This window comes from Macaca nemestrina, chromosome 5 (assembly GCF_043159975.1).
Source record: "Macaca nemestrina isolate mMacNem1 chromosome 5, mMacNem.hap1, whole genome shotgun sequence".
In the NCBI taxonomy this organism is placed as follows: domain Eukaryota; kingdom Metazoa; phylum Chordata; class Mammalia; order Primates; family Cercopithecidae; genus Macaca; species Macaca nemestrina.
The window spans coordinates 84,565,331-84,582,395 of NC_092129.1; the positions used below are offsets into that span (position 1 = coordinate 84,565,331).

At 33.6% G+C, this 17,065-nt stretch overlaps 1 protein-coding gene across 7 annotated transcripts in view; it reads right to left on the bottom strand.

The window, feature by feature from the left end:
* LOC105478796 (glutamate ionotropic receptor kainate type subunit 2) overlaps positions 1-17,065 on the bottom strand; it is a 705,430-nt gene that overhangs the window by 379,051 nt on the left and 309,314 nt on the right. The window lies entirely within an intron of this gene.

Sequence of the window (17,065 nt, forward strand, 5' to 3'; positions counted from 1 at the left end):
TGTAGCATGAAGGGCTGTTGAATTTTGTCAAAGGCCTTTTCTGCATCTGTTGAGATAATCATGTGGTTTTTGTCTTTGGTTCTGTTTACATGCTGTATTATGTTTATTGATTTGCGAATGTTGAACCAGCCTTGCATCCCAGGGATGAAGCCCACTTGATCATGGTGGATAAGCTTTTTGATGTGCTGCTGGATTTGGTTTGCCAGGATTTTATTGAGGATTTTTGCATCGATGTTCATCAGGGATAGTGGTCTAAAATTCTCTTTTTTTGTTGTGTCTCTGCCAGGCTTTGGTATCAGGATGATGTTGGCCTCATAAAATGAGTTAGGGAGGATTCCTTCTTTTTCTTTTGATTGGAATAGTTTCAGAAGGAATGGTACCAGCTCCTCCTTGTACCTCTGATAGAATTCTGCTGTGAATCCATCTGGTCCTGGACTTTTTTTGGTTGGTAGGCTATTAATTATTGTCTCAATTTCAGAGCCTACTATTGGTCTATTCAGGGACTCAACTTCTTCCTGGTTTAGTCTTGGAAGAGTGTAAGTGTCCAGGAAATTATCCATTTCTTCCAGGTTTTCTAGTTTATTTGCATAGAGGTGTTTATAGTATTATCTGATGGTAGTTTGTATATCTGTGGGGTCAGTGGTGACATCCCCTTTATCATTTTTTATTGCGTCTATTTGATTCTTCTCTCTTTTCTTCTTTATTAGTCTTGCTAGTGGTCTGTCAATTTTGTTGATCTTTTCAAAAAACCAGCTCCCAGATTCATTGATTTTTAGAGGGATTTTTGTGTCTCTATCCTTCAGTTCTGCTCTGATCTTAGTTATTTCTTGCCTTCTGCTAGCTTTTGAATGTGTTTGCTCTTGCTTCTCCAGTTCTTTTAATTGTGATGTTAGCATGTCAATTTTAGATCTTTCCAGCTTTCTCTTGTGGGCATTTAGTGCTATAAATTTCCCCCTACACACTGCTTTAAATATGTCCCAGAGATTCTGGTATGTTGTATCTTTGTTCTCATTGGTTTCAAAGAACATCTTTATTTCTGCCTTCATTTCGTTATGTACCCAGTAGTCATTCAGGAGCAGGTTGTTCAGTTTCCATGTAGTTGAGCGGTTTGATTGAGTTTCTTAGTCCTGAGTTCTAGTTTGATTGCACTGTGGTCTGACGGACAGTTTGTTATAATTTCTGGTCTTTTACATTTGCTGAGGAGTGCTTTACTTCCAATTATGTGGTCAATTTTGGAATAAGTGTGAAGTGGTGCTGAGAAGAATGTATATTCTGTTGATTTGAGGTGGAAAGTTCTGTAAATGTCTATTAGGGCAGCTTGGTGCAGAGTTGAGTTCAATTCCTGGATATCCTTGTTAACTTTCTGTTTCGTTGATCTGTCTAATGTTGACAGTGGGGTGTTGAAGTCTCCCATTATTATTGTATGGGATTCTAAGTCTCTTTGTAAGTCTCTAAGGACTGCTTTATGAATCTGGGTGCTCCTGCATTGGGTGCATATATATTTAGGTTAGCTCTTCCTGTTGAATTGATCCCTTTACCATTATGTAATGGCCTTTTTTGTCTCTTTTGATCTTTGATGGTTTAAAGTCTCTTTTATCAGAGACTAGGATTGCAACCCCTGCTTTTTTTTGTTCTCCATTTCCTTGGTAGATCTTCCTCCATCCCTTTATTTTGAGCCTATGTGTGTCTCTGCATGTGAGATGGGTCTCCTGAATACAGCAAACTGATGGGTCTTGACTCTTTATCCAGTTTGCCAGTCTGTGTCTTTTAATTGGATCATTTAGTCCATTTACATTTAAGGTTAATATTGTTATGTGTGAACTTGATCATGTCATTGTGATATTAGTTGGTTATTTTGCTCGTTAGTTGATGCACTTTCTTCCTAGCATCGATGGTCTTTACATTTTGGCATGTTTTTGCAATGGCTGGTACCGGTTGTTCCTTTCCATGTTTAGTGCTTCCTTCAGGGTCTCTTGTAGAGCAGGCCTGGTGGTGACAACATCTCTAAGCATTTGCTTGTCTGTAAAGGATTTTATTTCTCCTTCACTTATGAAATTTAATTTGACTTGGATATGAAATTCTGGGTTGAAAATTCTTTTCTTTAAGAATGTTGAATATTGGCCCCCACTCTCTTCTGGCTTTTAGAGTTTCTGCCAAGAGATCTGCTGTTAGTCTGATGGGCTTCCCTTTGTGGGTAACCCGACCTTTCTCTCTGGCTGCCCTTAACATTTTTTGCTTCATTTCAACTTTGGTGAATCTGACAATTATGTGTCTTGGAGTTGCTCTTCTCGAGGAGTATCTTTGTGGTGTTCTTTGTATTTCCTACATTTGAATGTTAGCCTGCCTTACTAGGTTGGAGAAGTTCTCCTGGATGATATCCTGAAGAGTGTTTTCCAACTTGGTTCCATTTTCCCCCTCACTTTCAGGCACACCACTCAGACGTAGATTTGGTGTTTACACATAATCCTATATTTCTTGGAGGCTTTGTTCACTTCTTTTTCCTCTTTTTTCTCTAGACTTCTCTTCTCACTTCATTTCATTCATTTGATCTTCAATCATTGATACTCTTTCTTCCAGTTGATCGAGTCGGTTACTGAAGCTTGTGCATTTGTCACATAGTTCTCGTGTTATGGTCTTCATCTCTATCAGTTCGTTTATGGCCTTCTCTGCATTGACTATTCTAGTTATCCATTCTTCCATTCTTTTTTCAAGATTTTTAGTTTCTTTGCGCTGGGTACATAGTTCCTCCTTTAGCTCTGAGAAGTTTGATTGACTGAAACCTTCTTCTCTCATCTCGTCAAAGTCATTCTCCGTCCAGCTTTGATCTGTTGCTGGTGATAAGCTGCGTTCCTTTGGAGGGGGAGATGCGCTCTGATTTTTTGAATTTGCATCTTTTCTGCCCTCCTTTTTCCCCATCTTTGTGGTTTTATCTGCCTTTGGTCTCTGATGATGGTGACGTACTGATGAGGTTTTGGTGTCAGTGTCCTTTCTGTTTGTTAGTTTTCTCTCTAACAGTCAGGACCCTCAGTTGTGGGTCTGTTGGAGTTTGCTTGAGGTCCACTCTAGACCCTGTTTGCCTGCGTATCAGCAGCAGAGGCTGTAGAAGATAGAATATTGCTGAAGAGCGAGTGTTGCTGTCTGATTCTTGCTCTGGAAACTTCGTCTCAGAGGTGTGCCTAGCCGTGTGAGGTGTGAGGTGTGAGGTGTCAGTCTGCACCTCAGTTGAAAATGCAGAAATCACCCATCTTCTGTGTCACTTGCACTGGGAGCTGGAGGCTGGAGCTGTTCCTATTTGGCCATCTTGCTCTGGGAACCTTGTTCTCTATTTTCAAAGATTAACTTCCTCATTCTTTGTGTCTCCTTGCCTCTAGTTACGGTAAGCAAACTTCCCACCAGTGCTAATCTTTAACTCACTGTGACTCTTTCCTAAGGAAAATTCTTGTAACATGTTCAAGAAATTAATTTCTTCCCAATTAAGAGCATGTCCTGTAAATTCTAAACCCTTAACAAAAATTAGTAGTTTAGTCTTGAAAATATCCATTTTTGATAAATATATTGTCAGTGTTAACACTGACGTGTGCGAGAAAACATAACTTTCTTAAAGTTTTATTTTACTTAAAAATGTGTTATTATTGGAGAAAGAATGAAGGATGAAAGGCAGTTTACATTCCCCTGAAGGTTTGTCAGTCATTATACTTAAATTTTCTCATCCAACCCCCCTTCTCTGCTTTCATTGTTTGCTCCTACTCTTGACTCTTTTTTCTATACCTCATTTACAAGGCTTGCTAAACCAGAAACACCCCCAGAACAACTCCAAACACTTTCCATTCTTCTTTCAGAAATCCATTTCCTTCATAAAGCTACTTAATTAGATGGAAGTGCTAATTTGCTAAGGGGAAAAGATCATTTGCATATCAATTTACACACTTTTCTCCAAGTGTTTATAATTAGAGAGCAATCAACAAGTTTTTGAAGGCTGATAGAAAAAGGGAAATGATTCCTGTGGAGATTAAGGAAGCAGTAAAGTATGTAGAGGAATGGGCACTGGAAGAGGATCCAGATGTCCTCAATTTGATCAATTAATTTAACCTTTTGGAATCTCAGGTTTTTAGCCATAAAATGGGAATGTGCTTACTTTAAACCGTTTTTGTTGTTGTTGTTGTTTGTTTGTTTGTTTTAATTAAAGTTCTAGGCTACATGTGCACAACGTGCAGGTTTGTTACATATGCATACATGTGCCATGTTGGTGTGCTGCACCCATTAACTCGTCATTTACATTAGGTATATCTCCTAATGATATCCCTCCCCTCTCCCCCCACCCCATGACAGGAGGCTCTGAGGATTAAGTTCCACACATATAAGGGCCCAGCACAGAAGCACTGTCTCTCCATAGGTTGTCAGTGGAGTCAATAAGAAACCATTCTTTTAACCTGTTTAAATCATGTACTTTTCTGTATAAACAGGAAACAATATAGCTACTCCAGAATGGTTGGAAATTTAAACAAGACCAAATATTTAAAATATCTGACACTAAGGAATTCATAGATAGTATTTACAATTACTATTTTAGTTCTATATTTTATTTATTGCCTTCTTTCATTATAGTATACCTTTCCTCTTCATTAGATCCCACCAATGAACACAACTATATTTATTATTTATTATAGCAGGACCTCAGATTTCCCCTTTTCCCTTTTACTATTAATTGATTATTAATTAAACCCCGTTCAGATATGGAGAAATGGAGAAATATGGTCTGAAAGAATATTAGAAGTTATCTGGACACTAATTTTCAGAATATTTTATGAAGCTTTAGGTTTATTCATAGATGCTCAGGAGCTAACCTAGGAAGGTAGAAAATGTAGAAACATAGGAAAAGGAAGATAGAAGGGGATGCAGGTAGAAGGTAGAAGTAGAGGAAGCTATAGAATGAAGGAGGTTGGATTTCAAGATTTCTTTCAGCATTTCCAACGACACTGTATTTTTGTCTCTTGACTAACACAGTTTTGTTAAAACACAAACAACATATTTAGGCCAAACATTATCCTGTATTTAGAAAATATATGACTTTTTTAGAACACGAAGCAGGTTTATAAACTAAACTGGAGTTAGAATCTAAAAGCCAGGGTTCCCTTGGTGTAATTCTTCCATATTAAATCACAGTCATTTATTTCCAGTCTTCTTTCACTTTCCTTCCTTCACTTGCAACTATGCTGATTTGGCAGGAACATCAGAAATAATTCTTTTTCAAAACATGAGTTTAATGAAGATTACCATAAAAACTCTCACATACCTAGAACATTTATGAGCAGTTGTTTGGACTATATTTTATTCTTGGTATACTTAAAGATGTTGGTTTGATCTTTAAGTCCCTAAATGTAGACCAAACTAAACAACCGGCAGTTTCCTAAGTATTCTGCACTGTTATGTGTCCCCATGACTTTGGATAAGCCAATTTCTTTCCCTACAATGCTCCCCATTAGTCTTGTCTTTCTTTCCTCCTGTCTGCCAGGGAAGTCTTCACTTTCCAAGTCTCAGGTTAGCCTCAAGTCCTCTTCGACTTCCTTCAGTTCAGGTCGGGGATCTCTAGACTGCTTCTCCTTATCATGTCCTGTATCTAGATAAGCACTTAGCATCCTGAATGACTTTATTTGTCTTCAGGACTGTTTATGCAGGGTCATAGCACCAGGAAAAACATTACATTATTTCATCTTCATTTAGTCTCTGCCTACCAAAAAGGTGAGCAAATATAAAAATTTTAATGACATTTCTGAACTTCACCAAAATGAGAAAAAACTGTATAATCTTTATGAACATTTCTAAATTTTACTTATAACACTTCAGGCAAAGCCTATATTTTTTTGTGATATTTTATATGGTCCCTTTTCTGATCCTGGAAATAAATTTTTAGAAGTTTTTAGATGAAATAATATTAGAGTTAATACTGAAGCTATTCAAATTTGCTCGTAATATCAATTTTACTTACATTTTATATATTTATATGAGTGTATTTGTTTATATTATAATTGTCACTTAAACTTGAGAAGTGCTTCAGATTTGTAGTGTATTCAATATCATAATAATTTGTTTGCATTATAGACTTTAAAAAAATTAATTCCTCTGATTTGAAATTCAAAGTAACAATCATTTCTAAGAATTTTAACTGAAAAGGTGAGCCACATTAAAGGCAAAAATAAGGAAAACAGCTACAAAGCACAGGACTTGTGACAAAGAGAAAGGAATTAAGAAGCAAAATGATAAAAGTGAAGTTAGACATTGTATGTGATAAAACGTATGTGAGAACATAAGAACAAGTGTTTTATCTAAAGCAAACCAGCAGTTGTGTGTGATCATCTCTGGGAGAAAAATCCAATGGATAATTCAGAAGATAATATTTTAAAAGTTGATATCAGAATTTTAAAATAATTTATCTGGAATATAATATTAATGTCTACTATTTTAAGCTCAAAAGTTGTAACTGAACACTCCTCTTAGAGAAGGAGATGTAAAGTAAGATACATCAATATATTTGAAGCATGGCAGTCCAGGAATCCAAAAACATATTCATTTCTGGTTGCTCTTGGCCCATCAAATAAGAGGTCACAAAAGTCTTGTGGAAAGTATTTCCAATAGGTATTGTAAAATTTAACTCATTAATTTATTTTAGTTTTGGACACATGAGTTACATTTTAATTTTGGAAATATGTCTTTTTGCTTCTCCTGATACAAAAAAAGAACTTTACAAATGCTGACGTGCTTGATCAGCTCTGGAGAAGCACTCTGGTAGCCTATCTCTATTCTGTATGACCCCTGCAAATAAGAAATACATATGTTACTCTAAAATATATAATTATTTGCATTTTAATATAAGAAAGAAGAGTGAATCTTTATTTTACTAAAAAGTAAGCATATTTTGAAAGCAACACATTTTACCTGACAATTCAAATAAAAATAGTGTTCTAATTTTAACTTACTCTAATATGAAGGAAAGAAAGCAATTCTTAATTCAAGCTTAGGGTAAAAACATAGTATGTACTTCACTTTTATCCCATTTTCATATTTTAGAGAATAGAAAAAGAAGAAGGTTGTTCTTTTTGCTTCAGGATAGAGACATGTTTAAAAATACTGGTATTAGAAGGTTCACTTTTCTGTCATGAATGTAATTATAAATTTGTTTATTTCTATCCAAATCATTATAAAAAAATGTTTAAAAGTCCTGATTACCAAAGACAGTTTAAACATTAATACAGAAACTAGCAAGAAACAGTTGTCAGGCAGAGTTAGATTGAGCTGGAATGGAAATGTCAAAGTAGCTTCTTCAATAAAGAGAAACTGATTGATTTATCATCATCTTTTGCTGAATATTTTATTTTGCTTAATAGACCACATGCCTGAAGATGATAAAGCTAACCTTGAATCTTTCCTTTGATAAACATATATCTTGAGTAATATCTATTTTTTTTATGAAACAGAACTAATGAATGACATTAGGTATTTATAAACAAATAATGACTTTCAGTCTTCACTAACCAAATCACCTGAAGAAAATCAGCATGCAGAATTACCAAGAAAGCCATAGTACCATTTAACAAGTCCTTAAGGAAACTGAATTCACATGAGTTATAAAATTTAAAAAAGAATAGGTCAGGAGGTTTTTTCATGCATACAAATCAGTAACGATGACAGACACCATGCCTCTAAGTTTGTTAATCATATAATTTTTTAAAAATAATGAATGGTTCCCACAAACTAAAAGACAGTAGATGTTGGCCTTTAGTCATAGTCCCACCGGTTTGCTGACAGCCCGCCCTCCTACACTTAGAAAGAGGTACTGCTTCCAGCTCTTCTCTTATTCTTTATTCTTTGTGACAAGTCTACATTGTAAAATGAAAAAATTAGAGATTTTTTTTTCTGATCTTTACCAAACATCTTAGAGGTATGTTTTTGTCTATACACTCAATCCAATACTGGTGGGGAGATAGGCCTAATCTTTTGAAGAACTCTACTTTTTATGAGGAAGCATGTAAAATGTTTGAGGAGAAAGAGTCATGATTATGTGATTGTGCCTTTGTGTGGAATTTAAAGCCTACAACAGCTTCTTGCCTAAAGTCCAATTGGAAACTGTAAATAAGATCTAAACAGTATTCTGTTGAACAATGATTTGAGAAAGAATTTCCTAGTCAGATAATGATGTTGGATGCATTTGAGAATGCTGTGTTCTTCAACGGTGATAAAAGTAAAAATTCAGCTCTGATACCTTATTTCTCATAAACACTGTGCCACTTTAATACAGTATTTGGATAGTTTTAAATCTTTACCAGTAACAAAAATCACGACCTTATTAGTAAAAAATGAAATACATATTGCAGAGTTCACTCTTTGGAGTCTGGCTTTCTTAGACTCATACCTGTATAAATACCCTAATGAATATTTGACATTTTATGACACAGTTAGTATTTTTTATTGCAGTCCACCTTAGTAAGTAGTTCACATCTATTGCCTGTAAGAAAAAATTTGAGAAAATATATAGTGATGTTTTAAATCAGTGCTTCTCCAAATCCAATGAGCATAGAAATCACTGATGATCTTGTTAGAAGGCAAACTCATAAGTATGGGCTAGAGCCTGAGATTCTATATTTCTGCACTGACATCGATGCTGCTGCTCTGTGGACCACACACAGGGTAGCAAGGTTCTAAAAGACAGCAGTCAGCTATGATCCTATGGCCTACAAAGGGAACTGTAATGTGTTGAGGAGCTAAATATAAATTTTTCTATGATTGGCTCCATTCAATTTCAAATATCTTTTAAATTACAATTAAAAATTCTAATTTCAGCTTTGTTGCAAATTTGCTCAATCATTTGGGGTAAGTAATTTGACCTATGTAGGGGATCTTTTGTAGTTTCTATTTTACCAGTTGAAGGAAGTTTGAAGTACAAAATAAATACCATCTTTAAATCAATTGTTATAGGAATATTGATAGAAACAGCTACAATAAGAAGCTTTTCTAAATGTCATGTATAATGCCACAGTCTACTATTTTTGAGGAAAAAAATGTTATTTGCTGGCTTTCATTATGTAACATTTTGGCCAATTGTAGCTGATTTGTGTGCCAAGAATATATGAAAATGTCACTATATGTTTTCAGTTATGATACTTTGAGTTTAGACCTTAACGGAGTTTTCTACTATTTTGATTTATCTGTCATAACACACTTCCTCTTTTGATCTTTCATGTATGTCAATAGCACTCTGTGACATTTAAATTCACATCACAACATTAAAAACATTTTATTTCAATGCTTTGCTTCAGAGGGTTTGGATATAGGTCACTTGTTTTCCAAGGAAGTAAACTATAAGTAAGAACAAAGCTATTTAAACTAAATCATCTTCTTTAATATAAATTATTGCATAATAGAGTTTATTAATAGTTAATGTTACTACTACATATTTAGAGAGATCATATATAAGTATATGGTCATGAATATTACTCTTCAAATTTTATATTAAAATCATGAATTATTGTATCTTAAATTATGCAATCAAATTTAGAATACAGATAAAAAAGTAAGCTTAGAATATTTTTAAAATACTATTTTGTGGGCATTTCTATATATTTGGCAACATATTTACTATACAATCAGTAAATTTCATTATCACATTTCATTTGTTTTAACTAATGTTTTTAAGTATTTCTAATTTTAGTCATGAACATTCAGAGTTTATCTTCTAAAATTTAGCAGCCAATTAAGCTACCAACGTAAAAAACAGTAAATGTTAATTAGGATAGAGGGGTGCAATTACAAAAGCCAACATAGAAAGGTGTTTTTCCCTTGTGAACTTCCATGCATTGTCCTAAAGATTCCTACTGTTCCAAAGAATCCTAATGTGACACTCATCAAGGGGTAAGTGTCTATTTTAGGGTGTCCACACAGTCACTTCAGCAAGGTTTCATCCACTGAATAACAACTTAAATAAAAATAATCTGAGTAAAACAAGATAGCTCTTCATAAAAATTATCCTAAGGCTTCAGAAACCAGATACGAACATACTTATTTAAGTAACTTTTCCCCTTTTTATCTCAATTTCCCTCACCTTTTCCACAGAAAATATAATCATGTTTCTACCCTGGTGCTTCAACAAAGAATGGTGCTAAGGATGGGGAAGTCTTGTGACCCCAGGTGAAGACTGAGCCTACATAGAAAGGAAGAAAACTGTAGGACTGAAACAGTGGATGAGCTACAGGAGTGGCCATGAGCAACCCTCAGTGATAATATTCTCTTGCTTAGAGCCAGCCCCAAATAAACAAACTTTTAGTTACTATAAAGTGTTTGTTTTGTTTTTATCTTTAGATTAAATATGGCAAAAAGATTTACAAAGGAGAGAATAGAAGTTTCAAAGTCCCATCACTTTTGATTTAAACTAAAATTTCTGCAACTAAAAACATTTTACATATATTTAATGCTAGATGTTTCCAAAATATTTGCATAAACATGGTCACATTTGATCTTCACAATTACCTTTTGAGGTACTTTATAAGCCCATTTGACTGATGAGAACACAGAAGTTCAAGTCACTATTCCAAAGGCCCACAGCCAGTAAGCACCAAAGTCACAACTAGAATGCAGGCTTCTGACTGCAAATCCCCTGTTCTTCCATCGTGCCTTTACTGCCTTACATTCTGCAACTGCCTCATCATCACAGAAGATGACATTTACAATGTATTCTATTCAAAAAGAACTCCACAATGAGCAACATCAGAGGGCTCTTCTTGTATTTAAAACATAGTAAATGTCATTCTGATCAAATCAACCTAAGACCAACCATCTCTAACAGTGGCATTGATCAATGTTTTTTAGGAGTTTCTGCCTCTCATGATATAATTCCCAGAGTTAATAATAAACCCAGAACATCCTTGAATTGACACTGTCAGAAAGCTGTTTCCCATCTAGACCAACTCTGTACATTTCAGCAGCGAGGCAAACCCCTATGAGAGAAAGGCTGAACATTCATGGCAAGAATTCTCAGGCTCTATCTTACAGAAATGGCAGATGATTCTGTGCCATCCTAGGTCTATGCCAAACCCTGAAGCTGAGAGATAAGAGGTTAGCCAGAAAATAGAAACACACGGTTTGAACCCTGCAATCCAGATACCGTTACAGCCATAAACTTAAATACCTACTCCGCGCAAAGCCCAGTTATTTGGCTGGGAGTATGACACCTATCTATTTATTTAGTGGAAGATTCTTTTACTTCCATTTTAAAGCATTTTTTTTCTATATTAACTAGAGAATAGCTGCTTAAATCCTTTTATGAAGCAAAGCGAAGGATAACAGGTAAGTATGTTGTTAAATAGACAAACATGCATATATATGAATAATGTGAAACTTCTCTGACCTTTATATAATGAGATTCATTTAGTTTTAAATATATTAGGTATCTTTGTAATTTTACTTCTCTAATGGACAGAGTAATAAAGTAGTGAGAATGCTCAATTTGGTGACCATGAGGGTAAAGAAGCACTCTAAAATGTTAGAGGTGGTGTTTAGTTTTCCTGGACTGCCTTAACAAATTACTACAAACTAGAATGGCTTAAACCACAGACATTTATTTTCTCAGGTCTGGAGGCAAAAAGTCCAAACTAAGGTTCCTGCAGGGCCATGATCTATCTGAAAGATCTAGAGAAGAATTTGTTTTATGTCTTTCTCGTAGTTTCTGGTGTTTGCCAACTACTACTCATTGGCTTGCAGTGAAAATGGAACCTCTGCCTCCATTTCACTTCGTGTTCTCCCTGTTTGTCTGTTCACACAGTGCTCTGCTTGTGTGTGTGTCTGTGTTCCAATTTCCCTCTTCTGTTTAAAAAATTATTTTAAAATTATTTTTAATATTTATTTTTAAATTATAAATTGACAAATTATGGTGGTATATATTTACGGAGTACAAACTAATGTAATAATATATACAAGGAAATCAATTATATTGGATTAAGGCCAGCCCTAATGAGCTGATCTTAACTTGATTACATCTTCAAAGACCCTATTTCCAATTGAAATCACATTCATAGGTACCTGGGGGTAAGGATTTCAACATATCTTTGTTGGTGACATAATTCAACCTATAGCAGAAGAAAAACTGGAAAACTGTTAGACAAGGTTTGAAGAGCCATTTGAAAATATGTGTCAAAAAATTAAAATATGTAGAAATTTTGATCAAGTGTACCCTTGCTAAGAATCTACCCTAAGAAAAAAATAACTACCCTTATGGAGATTCATAAATATAAAAACATATTTTTAGAATTGTTTATTAAGTAACAGAAGACAATCAACATATTTATCGGTAAATTAGCATATGCCCAAACATTGTAGTAATTTTAAAAGAAGGTAAATTTTAAAGAGTGACAATGGGCATGAAATTAACTTTATGCAAAAATGTATGTGTAGATGGATTTACTCACTAAAAATTATGAAAAAATAGATATCAAACCACTAACAGAAGTATCTTTGAAGAGTTATATTATTATTATCCAACTTTATATATTATTTTATTAAAATAATGTAGTATCACAAAAAGCAACTGATTAAGATAATTTTAAAGATATAAAGTAAGAAATTTTGCATAATGCTCACTTACATTTCTTTAAACAATGGAATTCTTCAGTGAAATTTTTATTCTCTTTTAAACATTCTGTATTTCAAGTTGAATTCTATATTGTAGAGTTTATAGTGTAGTCTATTAAGGAATTTAATAGTGTTACATACAGAATAGAAGATTCCATCTACTAAGAAAAATTCCACAGCTGCTCTCCAGTTGTATTTTGGGACTTATTTTTTCATTCATTTATTTTGTCTGTTACGTTTATTTACGGTCATATCCCCAATGCCCAGAAAAGCAATTGGGAAACATATATTATTTTTGCTTAAGGAGTGAATGAATGAAATTTTAACCAATTAACAAGGGAAGAGGTAACACTTCATTTACTTGCCTTTGTATCAGCAGTACCCAACACAGTGCTTGGCATGCAATGAACATTCACTGTAACCCATTATTGAGCTTTCATCTATATTACTGATCAATGATAACTAGTTCAAAAATAACAATAATGAATTCTCATCTAGAAATATTGAGAGATCTTGCAATCTTTGTGATGTTTTTGGTGAGAATCAAAGACTATACATCAAATGCTAAATTATGATCTATTAATTAAGGTAAAGTAAGTTGAGCACCTTTCCAGAGCTCACTGAGTATGCGTGCCTTATTCACTCTTCCCGATTGTAGAGTTTTACTTTCTGGGGGACCATATTATCACAATTCATATATATATATACACACATACATATATATACACACACATATACATATATACACACACACATACATATATATACATACATATATATATACACACACACAATTCTTTTATATATATAAAATAATTGTGATAATGTATATAAAATAATATATATATTGCACACGTAAGTCATGGCTATTCTTAACTAATTCAATTATTAAACCTATGTATCTTGCTGTCTGACTGTACTATTTTCCATACTTGCATTTAAGTTTTTCCCTCTATTTTGTTGAACATTGCTGGCATGCCTCATTGAAATGCAATAACTGTCTTACATTCATGAATTTGTTTCTTAATAGCATTATGAGTCAAATTAAAATATGTGCTTATTCATTTGCAAACATATATAAGCCCACATTGCCCCACAATCAGGACATATGTTTTGAGATTTGATTTAGTAAGGTTTTTGTTGTTGCTTTTTAAATTCAGAGCCTATGATGCAGCCACAGAATCCATCTTCATTATCTTACCTAATAACACTTAAACACTTATAGGACATGGCCCATTGGGGTGAACATATTAACTAAGAAAATTAAGAAAGAAGATCTATATCTTCTTAACAATAACTTCACTGAAAGGCCCAAAATACATATATTTGATGACTAAGCAGATGCCATGCTGAAACTGCTACTGGGAACATAACTGAGGTACAGCCTCTAGCGTCTGCACCTTTGCATACACCACTGTGTTCAGCAGGCTGCCCTTCAGATAGGCTGCTTCCAGCCAGTGATTGAGCTTGCCAGCCTTGCTAGAACAAGACCATTCCTGTACAAAATTCCTCTAATGAAAAGCTGTGGCTCTAGGAATCTCCATTGGCCTGGCTAAAAATTTTGGCATCGGTGTCTGAGACTCTTTCTATCCAATCCTGGCTTTTCCTCTCTCCTTTTACAGGTTTCAGACCTATATCATGGTCTGAAAACTGTCTATTCTAACCTCCTGCCTGTTTATCTTTCACAGACATATCTGCTAATAAATCTGTTGTGCATCTAATCTCATCTTGTCATTTGTTTCATGAAGGAGAAAAACAGACACAATATTTGATGATACATACACCTATTATATACTCATAATAATATAAAATAAATTTTAAAAAGCAATCAATGTTTGCATAGTATAGATACACGTTTGTAAAATACAACAATACGAGAAAGAAAATTTGAATAACAAATATGTCAACAGACATGTCTCGAGTGTTATATTTTTAGAGTGTGATGGTACCTACTTGATTTAATTTTATTGTGCATTGGTTAATATTCTCTAGCATATTCAAAAAAGGTTTAGTTTTTTTAAACTATCACGTACATAGCAATGTATTTGGTAGAACAAAGACAAGAAAATTCAGCTTTCACTATGAGATCTGAAACAAAACATGATAAATCTGTCTCTGAGTGATATCCTCATGCTGTTGATCTTTGAACTAATAACAAAAATCAAAGCCTGAAGCACATTCACTGATTTGTAGCTGAGTCATTTATGGGGCAATACAGAGCTACTAAAGATCACAGAAGTATATTCTGTCCACCTGTGTTTTTGTGGGTACATTTTGATAAGGACAAAATATTGAATGCAATAACAAGAAGATTAAAATCTGCATGTCTCCTTACATATTTTTTAACATTGCTGATTTATTTTTTTATTATTGCACTTCTTAAAGAATTGATTTTAAACAGCTCATCAAAGAAACATAAACAATGCAATTTAAAGAACTGTATGTTCAACATTTTAAAGTATCAAAATTGATAGAAAAATTAATTGGTATGCAAAATATTTTTATCACACTTAACTTTGTCATTTGATTACAATTATAAATAATTGCTGTTTTACATTGATAGCATATTAAGACAGCAGATTCAGTTGCAATAACCATCACTATTTTAATTTATTTGATGCATTTGGCCAAGCTCCATGTTTCATTTAATTTCAGGAAAAATTCCACCATTTGTACATGTACATTTTCCATAGTGTTATTCCTACCCCCCTCCAAAGTAACACTTGTATCTTACAAAAAGAGACACTCATTAAAAGAAAATGTTCTAGTAACCAATGACCAGTGAAGTTCAATACCCTGTTGTAAGGAGAGTTCATATGCATTTCATCTAATGATGTGAGGATAAGTAATGTAGTATACCTGCATCTTAGCAATACATATGGCAAACTTTTGGTGTTCTTGTGGAACTTTATACATGTTTCACAGTAAAAAGGAATTATCAAATAGGCTACAGTTAAAAAAACAAAAAAGAAGAAGAAGAAGGCTAACAAAGCTGAATTAAGGTGCATTGCTTTACTAAGCAAGCAAGACAAGGCTACATTTCTCAAGAAAACAAAAAATAGTTCAGGTTATATTATACACATGAATGCCAAGCTCCTGCTTCCAAATTAAAAACCAAGTTAAAAGAAAAGTAATCTAAATTTAAAAATTTATGACACAGTTGCTCAGAAGATGATAAAATTCTACAAAAATATATATTACATTTAACATTCATAAATATATAAATATAAATATATGTAATATAAATAATATAATATATAAATGTACAATATAAATATATATGAAACAATGTGGATTTAGATACATTTTATATATAAAAAATAAAGGCCAATTTATAATTATTATCGATTTTTATAAATCGATAAGAGAGATTTTTATAAATTCTCTCTTAATTATTAAGAGAGAATCTTAATAGTTTAAAAATGAAGATGATAGAACTCAATGTTTCCTTGTTTAGTTATAATAAAATGCTTGATATCTTTGAAGTATAAAGAAATTATGCCTGATAAAATATTAGAGGCTCGTATTTAAACATTCCACACTTGTTTCATGGATAGAACTTCCTTTACTATTACTATTTCTACTGCATGGGTTTTTTTTGGGGGGGTAGGGAGAAGGGAGGAGGCTATATATTCTGAAAAAAGACTAGCATACAAAACAATAGCGAGATTCAATTATATTTAAATTGTTAAATAAATAAGTCTAAATAACTTTCTAAGAACTATTATTGATTTAGAAACATAATGAATAATAGTATGTACACATTAGAGAGTGTATAAATTAGTTCAGCAATTTTAGAAGACAATTTAGACTTGCCTAATAAAATTTAATTGTATCTTTTAATTGTATATTTTCACCCAGCAATTATTTTGCATGTAGCTCATTTTTAACCAGTCCCTATCCTCCCAGCCCAGTGACTCAAATGGCCCTATTCCACTTAATTTTCACCTCCTTGGAGAACTTCAGTCCACATTTTCACTGTCCAGCACCTCATATATTCCCTCACTTCCATTCTAACTTCTATGATTTGGTATTTTAATTGTTTATAAATACTGGCAACTCTTTTCGCTCTTATTCTCCATCATGGTCTCTTAGAGAAATTAAATTCATTAAACTTAACTATTTGCTGACTTAACTGTCCTTCTGGGTTTAGCAGGATACAGTTAACTGAACTCACTTAACATTTATGGCCCCTAATCTCAAGTAGGCCATAAACCCAGAAAATGTTCTATCTTTCCCTAGCATATTCACTTTCCCACTTTCTAAAAAGATAATTTTGCTCCTATTGCCCCTTCTTAAACCTTCTAAATTTCTCCTCCAATTCAATTCCATTTCTGCTGGTATACTCACTTCATTTTTCACTAATAAAATGGAGAAAATGAGTGAAGAACTACTTAGCTGTCCTGCCCAAATTCACCCACCCACCTGCCTCTGAATTTCCACACTCTGC